This window comes from Pelodiscus sinensis, chromosome 32, assembly GCF_049634645.1.
Source record: "Pelodiscus sinensis isolate JC-2024 chromosome 32, ASM4963464v1, whole genome shotgun sequence".
Lineage (NCBI taxonomy): Eukaryota > Metazoa > Chordata > Testudines > Trionychidae > Pelodiscus > Pelodiscus sinensis.
In genome coordinates, this window is record NC_134742.1 from 11,099,778 (window position 1) to 11,111,179 (window position 11,402).

Below are 11,402 nucleotides of genomic sequence, written 5' to 3' on the forward strand. Positions count from 1 at the left end.
TAACACAAGAAAGAGCTGAGCCCGCAGGCCAGGAAATGCTGGATGGGGCAAAGAGCCGGGGGTAATCCAGCAAGCGCCAGCCGTCTGAGGCGAGGAGGAGACAGATCAAAGCACCATGCCACGGCGGCGCCCATGAACGGCTCCTGTTGTCTGCCCTGGGCAGACGCATGTTCATTGCATTCCCCAGGAGGGAGGGGGACAGATGTTTGCCCCATTGGACCAGAGGAAAACTGAGTCACAGATGCCTTGCAGCTTGCTAAGCCGCCAGGCCCGGAACTAGAGCCCTGACACCCAGACCCACACCCCCAGCACGTACGGGGCCCCAGCTGAGATCAGGGCTCCGTTGTGTGAGACAGGCAATTTTCCTCCACCGACCCATGTGCAAACAGTGGACTCGAACAATATATTCAAAATTGGCACGGAGGTTAAAAAACCCTCTCCTTCGAGCCGGAGTTGAACCAGCGACCTAAGGATGCCTTTTAACGCTCTACAGTCCTCCGCTCTACCAGCTGAGCTATCGAAGGGACAGGCAGAGAAGGTTATGTCGTTCTTAGTGGTGTCTCTCCCTCGCTGCATGAACCATCTCTTTTCTCTACCAAAGTACCCAAAAATATCCAGATGACAAAGCCAGGGCGCCTGGACACTGGGCGGGCAGAGGGAGAGGGCGGAGGAGAGATCGAAGCAGACAGAAGGCCGGGGGCATGCCCCCATGCCCCTCTCTCAGGAGCTTTGTCTTGTATTTGCCAGCGTACCCTTCTTTCCTCAAAAAAACCCCCCTGATTTTTCACACTTGCTCTCTGGCCACCCTCAGGGTGGCAGCATTCCCTGTAAGCTGAGCGCTTGGACGGCCCCCCACGAAAAATTCCAGAGCCGCCCAGCGGATTAGGAGCGTGCCCATAGCCTCCCACCATGTGTTCCTACCTGTGGTGCACATTTGCACATGCCTAGGTGCACGGAACAAAATGTATTCCGCACACGAGTGGGGAAGAAGTAGAGGGAATATTGGAGAGAAGAGGGAATGAGACAGATCAGGCATGAGCGAGGAAAAGCCTGGGACACAGGCATGCCCCGCTGCCTCTTCGGAGCGGAGGTTTGCTGAGCAGAAGGGCACAAAAACTCGGGTCTCCCCTTCATTGCCAGTCCCTTCCCCCCACCGTCATCTCCCTGCCTGCTCCTGCCGCCTTGCCCGATATGTTCTACTCAAGGGAGTGCGTCAGGGCCTCAGCCACCTTCCTTCAATAGCTCAGCTGGTAGAGCGGAGGACTGTAGTGGAAACAGAGGCATCCTTAGGTCGCTGGTTCGATTCCGGCTTGAAGGAGAGTGGGGTTCCTATTTTGGGAGGGTGATGTGCAGGCGGAAGCTCGAAAGGGGGCTGTGAGCCAGGAGGAAGTGTTGCAAACACGCCCAGACTTAGCAGAGGGAGGGCAGCACAGCGGGTGGAGGGCTCTCAGACACACACACACAGCACCGCATGCTGGCCCAGAGTTGGCATGACACAGAGGTGCAGGCGGAGCAATGCACAACCTGACAACGCAAGGCAGTTGCTGGCACTCATGGAGCAGTGCGTAAAGTGACGCACATACAGAGCAATAGACATAAGGACACCCACAGAGAATGATGGAAACACAACCCCCCCCCCCCAGAGCAATGCACATGCTGACACACACACCAATAGCATAAAACACACATATATGGAGACACACCGAGAAACAAGGTGATACACACACAAAGAGCAGCGCACACACAGATGGACACACACACCCCAATGGCATAACACAGACAAACACAAGGCAATGCCCACACGGACACATATACACATAGCAATGCCCACACAGATACACACACAAAGAACAGTGTGCACACAGACACACACACATACAGGGGAATGCCCACACAGAAACACACAAAGCAATACATACCCAAAGAGCAGTGCACATGCGGACACACACACCAATAGCATAACAGACACAGACACACGGCACACACACAATGCAATACACACACAAAGAGCAGTGCACATGCGGACACACACACCAATAGCATAACAGACACAGACACACGGCACACACACAATGCAATACACACACAAAGAGCAGTGCACACCTGGACCCACGCAGAACAATGCACACATTGACACAATCACAGAGCAACGCAGAGAGACCAATGCAAGCCCAACCACACTCCTCCAGAGCAATGTACACACTCTCGTACACACTCTCACTCACACAGAATAGCAGCACAGCGACACAGATGCAGAGCAACGCACACGTCAAGAGCAATGCCTACACCGAGTAACACACACACGGACACATTCGCAAACACACAAAGAGCAATGCACACGCACACACGCTGCATAGCAACACACACTGGCAGAGAGATGGCCATGCGCAGCCCCAGACGCACACACGCAGAGCAGCACACACACCGACAGCCACACTGGCGCCCTCACAAGCACACGTCCCCCCAGAGAACCCGACAGCGTCACCACACCCACACACATTGGCACCCATCAGGGAATACACACTGGCAGCATTACGCACCCACAGACTTTCTGGCACACACGATGACACGCCCAGCGACAATAGCACATGCACACAGAAACACTTGCAGTGTGTGTGTTTGTGTGTGTGTGTGTGCACAAGGGTGTGTGACAGCCACTCACCCACATTCAGTGCTATAGAACCAGCGCCCCCTAGTGGGGAAAGGCTCCCACCCCATTTTCCCCCCTTCCCCTCTCACCCCGAGACCCCTGGCCAGGACCCCGAGAGGGCTTTGACCAGGTCCGGCGTCCCTTATGTGCAGCACCCAGAGCCAGGCCTCCAGCGGGGATGTCGTAACACGCCAGGCCGTGCCAGGCTCGATTTCGTCATCAGTCCCCAGGGGCGACGAAAGTCGTGGTGGCATCTGATCCGGGACATTCCCTCCTGCATGTTCCTCGAATTCTTCCTCCCGACAGACCGGTGGGGCAGGGAAAACACACTGAGCCGCTTTCTGATGTCATCAGTCCTCGTCAACAGTTCAGCGGAGCCGCCGATGGGGACCACTCCCCCACCCCTCTGTGGCCAGCGCTGGGGGACTCCCTCTGCCTCCCCCAGGACCTGACATCCCAATATGGTAAGTGGTTCCCGGGGTTCAGGGCTAGATCTGCCTAGATCTGGCCCCGGGGTTCAGGGCTCTTCCCCCCAGCATTGGGGAGCCGGCACTGGCTCTCCAGCCCTTGCTGTCCCCTGATTCAGGGGTTCCCCAACCCTGCAGTAGAGGCGCGTGCACTAAGCTTCCCAGGTTCCCTTACAGACACACAGCTATACTCCTCTCCCAAAAGAGTGTCCCAATGTGTCACATTCGCTATCTTTTCTGCTTGTGTTTCTATGGGTGGTGCACATCTTGGCATGCCTCGGTGCATGTGACAAAATTTATTCTGCACCTGGACTGGAAAAAAAACGAGGGAACATTGCCGGTCACCCTCCCTCCTTTTTCCCACCATCTGCAGCTCCACACTCAGTTTGCATTACCCCATCCTAGTAAAGTAACTGGGATAAACCCGCCCCGAGATCCAGGCCCTCTGTCTCATCCCCTGCCCCCTAGAGAAGGGCTACACAGCCGTCCCATGGCTCGCCCATTTGACCTCAGGCCGAGAGGAGCGTGAGAACAGCAATGCCGGGTCATATGTGAGCGACGGGTCATGCCTGCCACAGAGCGGGGTGAAAACGTGGGGCGAGCGGCAGTATGACACATAAGAAGAAAAGGTCTGATTTCATGGAAATGTCTAAATCTCAAATGTTTTGGCCCCCTGGCCCACCCAGCTCAGCACAGACCTGTCAGTGGACCACCCGCCAGCCACCCTGAAGACAAAACACACAGCAATGCCACACACAACCCCCCCCCCAAATAAAACCCCAAGGTCCTGACTCCCAGCTAGGGTTGCCAGTGTCTGACATGTATTTTCTTTTCTCGTCAGACTGCTTGGGACGTTTTTCTCCTGCCATGTCTGTCAGGGGGCGGAGGGAATGGAGGGATTTAAAGGTGCAGTGACTTTTTTTTTTTTTTTTTTGCTCAACAACTTTGGACCCCTGGTTTTTTGGTTTGTTTGTTTTCAACCAATTTTTTTCCTGCCATGTTTGGTACTTTCTGTGAAAGTATCTGGCAACCCTACACCCAGCACTCCCCTCCCACTCTAACACTAGCCCATCTCAGGATGGGATCAGGGATCTGGCCAGGAGGTAGGGTGCAGGAGCTCAAATGACTTCGTGGACTCTCCCACCGCCTTGGATCTCCACTGGCCGGGGACATGGCAGGGCGGGCCGCGGGCCAGATCAAACGGCTTAGCAAGCTGGTCCAGCCTGTGGGAGATCTTGCCCACCCCGATCAACATGATCCTCAACAAGGAGTAGTCTGTACGCAGACCATCGGCCGAATCCAGACCTCCAGTTGCTTTAGAACAGACCCCGAAATCTTCGAATTGACTGTTGTTATTTTTCTATGATGTTCCCTGGAACCTGGCCCTTGCTTGTAACCGTGACTGAGAAATGTGGACTAAAACATGAATGGACCATTCCCGCGCTAATTACTGACGGCACATCAATGACTCCAAGCCTCATCATAACCACAACAGGCCTGAGGGCCTCTGGCCTCATTCCCACTCGAACGTCAGGCGGGTTTTATCTTCCCCGCCCCTCCCCGCTTTCCCACCAGCCACCCTCTTCCATAAGGGCCGGGAGGACGTGGATGGAGCCCTAGAGGAACTGGAAAGATGGGTCCGACAGCCAGGACAGCCCAGTCACAGTGCGGTGTGTCCAGTGCGGGAGCCCACGTCCATCCTGGCTTCCCCGCCCAGCTTGCCGCGTGCCCCGTGCCCTAGATGCGGAACAGGGGAGCAATTATGCTGATTAGTAATAATCATGACACCTTGCGCTGCTGTGAATCTCGCCATCGCCCACAGCGCTGCGAAAGCTCATTGAGCCAATGAACATGGCGCAGCCTCGTGGGGAGGAAAGGACTCGTAGGAACGGCCACACTGGGTCAGACTCAGTCTGCCGACAGTGGCCAATGCCAGGTGCCCCAGAGGGAATGAACAGAACAGGGAACAGAACAGAGTGATCCTTTCCCTGTCGCTCATTCCCAGTCTCTGGCAAACAGTGGCCAGAAGCACCATCCTTACCCATCCTGGCTAATAGCCATTGATGGACTTCACCTCCATGAATTTCTCTCAATCTTTTTGGAACCCTGTTAAAGTCCTGGCCTGCGCAGCATCCTCTAGCGAGGAGTTCCACAAGTTGACTGTGCGGTGCGTGAAAAAAAAAAACCTTCCCTTTGTTTGTTTTAAACCTGCTGCCTATTCATTTCATGTAGTGACCCCTACTTCTTGTGCTACGGGAACAAGTACATAACTTTGCCTTACTCACTTTCGCCATACCTGTCAAGATGGGGAAACTGAGATGCTGAGGGTGACAACTTTGGGAGTTCTGGATCCCAGGCCCCGTCTACTCTGCTCTAACCCACTGGACCAGTGATGGGCAGCCCAGGCTAGTGGGCCACACGAGTGGCCTTCCTTTATCTCAGCGGACCGCAAGGTTGTCATAGCTGAGACGAACTCTCGGGATAGGGTAATTTTGCTCACTGTGCTTGTGTACCTGGAATTTGCAGAGGGCGCGCTGCTCTTTCAGTTAATGCCGTGTGCATTTCGCCCGCACCGCACGTCGTGGGCCCTGGCTTTCCGCGTGTGTCAATTTAGTAACAACAGTAGGGGAAAAAACGACACACATGGAAAGCAGTGGAATCTGACCACACTGCATGGAGATAGCGGTAAACAAAATCTCTCGCAGGCCATATGGGGCCCTGCGGACTTCACACCCCGGCGTTTAACTCTACTCCCCACTCGCAGCTGGGGAACAATAAAACCTCAAGGTCCTGACTTCCAGCACCCCGCCCCTCTAACCACTAGCCCCCACTGCTCTCTCAGAGCTATAAGGAGTCTGGGTTCCCAAAGCTGCTTTAACTAGTAGATTCCCATTCCCTGGACAAATCTGGGAATAGATCCCAGGAATCCTAGCACCCGCGCCTGCTCTAGCCACTCAACCCTACCACCTGGCTAGATTCAGGGACAGACCACAACAGGGGAGTGGGAGCTGCCCTCACTCCTAGTCTTTAGATCAGATCAGAGAGCATCCCCACCCCAGCTGGTAAGGCCCTAAAGAGCCAAGGGGTCTAGGCCACACTTCTCGATCACACAGAATTCACATGGTTGCCTCATCTCCTCCTTGGGCCGTTTGGTGAGGGTGACCAGGTGCCTCCCTGGCCGGCTGGAAGCTGAGCGGGGTAAAGAACGGCACATCATCCCCCTAGGTCTAGAAGCCCCCCCTACACACACACTGTCCCCCACTCCCTGGAGAAGTGGCAGCCAGGGTAGGTGGTGATCCCTGATGGTGGGTGGATGTCCTACCTCCTTCTCCCAGCACCCCCGGGGGCAAGCCAGAGCCGCCTGGCTAGAGCACAGGGCGTATAAAGCCAGGGCCCGGGCGGGGGACGGGGGCAAGCAGAAAGCCACATGAGAGAAGCCCCAGGGTTAGCCGGGCGGTGCAATGAGTTGTCGTGGGACTCAGCCAGCCCGGACCCCCCAAACCAGGGTGGGAGCGGGGCCTTGGCACAGGAGGCCAAAAGCAGGGCCTATTGGCATCAATTCATGCTAACCAGCTCCCTGCACAGACCGGCTCCTGCCTATCCCCCCGCCCCTTGCTGCCAGCTGCCGCCCTATAGTCATTTGGATTAACCGATATGCCCTAGGCTCTAACATCCCTGCCCTGTATTGTATGTAACCCACCCACCTTCTGGGAGTGGTGGGTTATCACATCTAGAGGCACGGGGAGAGCACGTAGAGAGAGAATAATAATCCAGTTCTACAGCTTCAGCAGCCAGCTTGTAGCTCTTGTGCTAGAGACTTATGGTCTAACTAGCAGAGATCCCTGGTTCAATTCTGCCTTCAGACAACCAGCACCTGTGGACGTATAATGGGACTATGGTCTCAGAGCTTTGCAGAACAGCTCTGGGGATGGATTTTCTTCACTCTGAGGATCCTGGGAATAGCCAAGAATATCTGGATTCCTCTCCATTTTGCTGGCCCTGGGTGCTATTCACCAGGACCAGGTATCTCCATTCCCCAAGGGAGACACAGTTCAATAGCAAGCCAAGAGGTCTGATATACCCCGGGGAGGGGGGGAGAGGGGGGACAGCCTGTAAGCAGAGGATGTGGGTAGATACCCCAGTCAAGATTTACAATGTAACACATTATCCCCATTGCTTGAACCTATGATCTTTAGCAATGCCACCCAGACCTCTGCCAGGCCAGCTAGGAGCTGATCTCTGTGAGGTGGCAGCAGTATTAGGCCATTATCCTATCCCACACCTAGGCTATGTCGACACTCGTGGCTTCTTGCGCAAGAATCTGCAGAGCGTCCACACTGCCCGCCCGCTCTTGCGCACGAGGGCAGTGTGGACGCTCGGCAGGGATTTCTTGCTGTGACGTACTGGGGGTGCTTGCTGGGCTGTGGTGACCGCTGCTGTCTGGAGCAAGACCCAGCAAGGAAAACCTCACTATGCAAAGGTGATGCCAAACTTGTTGAACCAGACACCCCCCATGGAGAGGAACAAAGGACGGTGGAGGCTTCCCTGGCTGGGGGGCAGGGCTGGAAGAGGGTGAGTTTAGTTGCGGGCTGGGAGCATGGAGGAGACAGCCTAGGGAAAGGGGCTGGAGTTTAGGGGCCCAGTCTCCCCCATCTCAAGGGGGCCTGAGGCATCCTAGCCCAGCCCTGTGACCAGATTCCATCTGTGCTGTGCTGTATCCTGGAGAGGCAATAAACTTCCTCTATTCCACCGGCTGGTGCAGTCTGTTTGTGCCATTTCGGGGTGCAGGAGACGGGGGACCCCCAACGTGCCGTCACACTTGTGTAAGAAAGCCCTATGGCTAAAATGGCCATCAGAGCTTTCTTGCGCAAGAGAGCATCCATACTGCCATGGGCGCTCTTGCACAAAAGCACAGCTCGCACATGGCCGTGTGGACGTTTTCTTGCACGAGAGTTCTTGCACAAGAACACTTGCGCAAGATGTTCTTGCGCAAGAAGCCGCGAGTGTAGACATAGCCTAGGTGTGGGATAGGATAATGGTCTAATACTGCTGCCATCTCACAGAGACCAGCTCCTAGCTGGCCTGGCAGAGGTCTGTGCGGCATTGCTAAAGATCATAGATTCAAGCAATGTGGATAAGCCACATTAGGGCCTTTCTTAAGAAAGCAATTCCTGCTCAGAGCTGACTGACACTCAGAATCCTCCATAGGGCAGTTGCAAGGCGTGTGTGGGGGGGTCCTTCCTCATTTCTCCCACCCTCCCCCTTCCTTCATCTGTGAGACACTAGGGCTAGGTCTACACTGGCATGATTTTCCGAAAACGCTTTTAACGGAAAAGTTTTCCATTAAAAGCATTTTCGGAAAAATCACGTCTAGATTGGCAGGATGCTTTTCCACAAAAGCACTTTTTGTGGAAAAGCGTCCGTGGCCAATCTAGACGCGGTTTTCCGCAAAAAAGCCCCGATGGCCATTTTCGCGATCGGGGCTTTTTTGCGGAAAACAGCACTATGCTGACTACACTGGCCCTTTTGCGCAAAAGTCTTTCGGAAAAAGACTTTTGCCCGAATGGGAGCAGCATAGTATTTCCGGAAAAGCACCGATGATTTTACAGGAGATCGTCAGTGCTTTTTCGGAAATTCAAACGGCCAGTGTAGACAGCTGGCAAGTTTTTCCGCAAAATCATCTGATTTTGCGGAAAAACTTGCCAGTCTAGACACAGCCTAGGGGTACGTCTGATACTGCACCGTTATTTGCAGATAACGAGAGTTATTTCGAAATAGCAATGCAAGCGTCTACACAGCCATTCTGTTATTTCAAAAACATTTCGAAATTACGGACGGCTTGTTCCAAAATCTGTAAACCTCATTCCACGAGGAATAATGCCTCTTCCGAAATAGCTATTTCGAAATAGCGGCGCCATGTACACTACCCTATAGCTGAATACATGTGCTGAATACCCTCTGCTGGTTGAAGTGCACAATGCAGCAGAAGGAGCTGGCTGGGGAATAAAAGCGGAGTGGGAACCAAATTTTCCGTTACTGAGGAAAAGCCGCGATTTCAAAGTTTGTTTCTGCTCTGAAAGGAAAGCGAAACAAAACGACTTTCAGCATTTCCTGCCAAATGCAATTTGGACGGGAAAAATTGCATCAGGCCAATCAAAACATTCTGGGCATATTAATTACAATGAACGACATTAAACTATGTTATCATGGATCCAGAGAAATGTGAGGCTGGATGGGACTTCAAGAAATCAGCCAGTCCAGCCCCCACTTCTGAGATAGGGCCAAGTACATAAGAACTTAAGAGCGGCCGCACTGAGTTAGACCAAAAGGCCACCTAGCCCAGTGTCCTGTCTGCCGATGCCCGGTGCCCCAGGGGGAATGAACAGAACGGAATAATCAAGTTACCCGTTCCCAGCTTCTGACAAATAGAGGCTCGGGACACCCTCTCTGCCCATCCTGTCTAATAGCCATTGGTGGAGCTATTCTCCATGAATTTAACAAGCTCTTTTTTGAACCTTGTTAAAGTTCTGGTCTTTACAACATCCTCCGGCGAGGAGTTCCACAGGTCAACTGTGTGTGAAGGAATATTTCCTTTTGTTTGCTTTAAACCTGCTATTTATTAATTTAATTTGGTGACCCCTCTAGTTCTTGTGTTATGGGAACAAGTAAATAATGTTTCCTTATTCACTTTCTCCACACCACTCATGATTTTATAGACCTCTATCCTATCCCCCCCTTAGTCTCCTCTTTTCTAAACTGACGAGTCCCAGTTTTATTAATCTCGTCTCATACCGGACCCCTTCCAAACCCCTAAATCTTTTTGTTGCCCTTTTCTGAACTTTTGCAAATGTCAAGATACCTCTTTTGAGACGAGGTGACCACATCTGTACACAGTATTCAAGATGCGGACGTACCATGGATTTATACAGCGGTGATAAAATATTCTCTGTCTTATTCTCAATCCCTTTTTTAATGATTCCTAACATTCTGTTTGCTTTTTTGACGGCCGTTGCACACGGAGTGGATGTTTTCAGAGAGCTATGCACCACTCCAAGATCTCTCTCTTGAGTAGTTCTAGCTAAATTAGTCCCCAATATTTTGTAAATATAGGACAGGTCTACACAACAGGGCTAAACTTGAAATAAGCTATGCAAATTGAGCTACGTTAATTGTGCACCTTATTTCAAAATAGCTTATTTCTAATTTGGGCGCGTCTACACAGCTCTTATTTCAAAATAGAGCAATCTTCCTCCAATTTCCCTTATTCATCATACAATGACATTGACAGAAGTCGGAGTAAGAAACCCGTTATTTCAAAATAACGGGCTTGCTGTATAGATGTGTACTACATGATTTCGGAATAACCGCCCTTATTCTGACATAACGCTGCTGTGTAGACATCCCCATAGTTGGGATGATGTTACCCAATATGCATTGCTTTGCATTTACCCAGATTAAAATTCACCTGCCAAGTAAACCTAGACCATCCCGGACAGGGATCTGTCCCAGCTGTTTTCAAAACCTCCCAATGATGGGAAATCCACAACCATCCTTGGCAACTTGTCCCAGAACTTCACACAGCCCCCTTACCGCAAATTGCGTCGCTTATTTCGAGGTCATTTTGAAATAAAGCGCTGTTCTGACAAGTCCCTTAACCCGCATGGCGCGAGGGTCACAGGGATGCTGGAATAGCGTGCCCGTTATTTCGAAATATATTTCGAAATAACGGGCCCGTTTAAAGAGACGGAATTGTTATTTCGGGTTACTTCCGGGATCCCGAAATAGCCCCGTTGTCTAGATGTAGCCTTAGAGTTAGGACAGTCTCCCTAATATGGAACCTAAACTTCCCTGCCTACAAATTAATCCCATTGCTCCTTATTCCTTTCCCTTTCTGAATACAATATAACACAAGACCTTGGCCATTGGGCAGCAGGTAAAGGCCCAGCTGGGGCCACGCAGCCTATGCTACACCTCTCTCAGACAGCCCTCAGCACCGCCTAGACCATGCCGCCGTGTGGGGATCCAGTGGTGATTTAAAGAGACAGCGACCCCAGTTGCTGTCACTACCTCGGTAGCCATGGCCTGCAACCCCCCTGTGCTCTTTTTCAATCTTTAAATCACAAGGCCCGAAGCAATTACCCCTTGTTCTCCTTCCCCGACCCGCCCCCCCCCAACTCCTGTCAGCAGCCCTAGTCTTGAGAAAAGATGGAGGGGGAAACTGAGAACATTCTTCCAAGGCATTTGTTTGCATGTGCGGAATAAATTTGTATGCATGCGCAGGCACG

The 11,402-nt window shown here is 52.4% G+C and overlaps 2 non-coding genes across 2 annotated transcripts; one reads left to right on the forward strand and one right to left on the reverse strand.

The window, feature by feature from the left end:
- Positions 1–438: 438 nt before the first annotated feature.
- TRNAY-GUA (transfer RNA tyrosine (anticodon GUA)) lies at positions 439–524 on the reverse strand. The gene is given in 2 exon segments: positions 439–474; positions 488–524. It is a non-coding gene; the product is annotated as a tRNA-Tyr (tRNA).
- A 708-nt stretch (positions 525–1,232) lies between these two features.
- Positions 1,233–1,318, forward strand: TRNAY-GUA (transfer RNA tyrosine (anticodon GUA)). The gene is given in 2 exon segments: positions 1,233–1,269; positions 1,283–1,318. It is a non-coding gene; the product is annotated as a tRNA-Tyr (tRNA).
- The last annotated feature ends 10,084 nt before the right edge of the window (positions 1,319–11,402 follow it).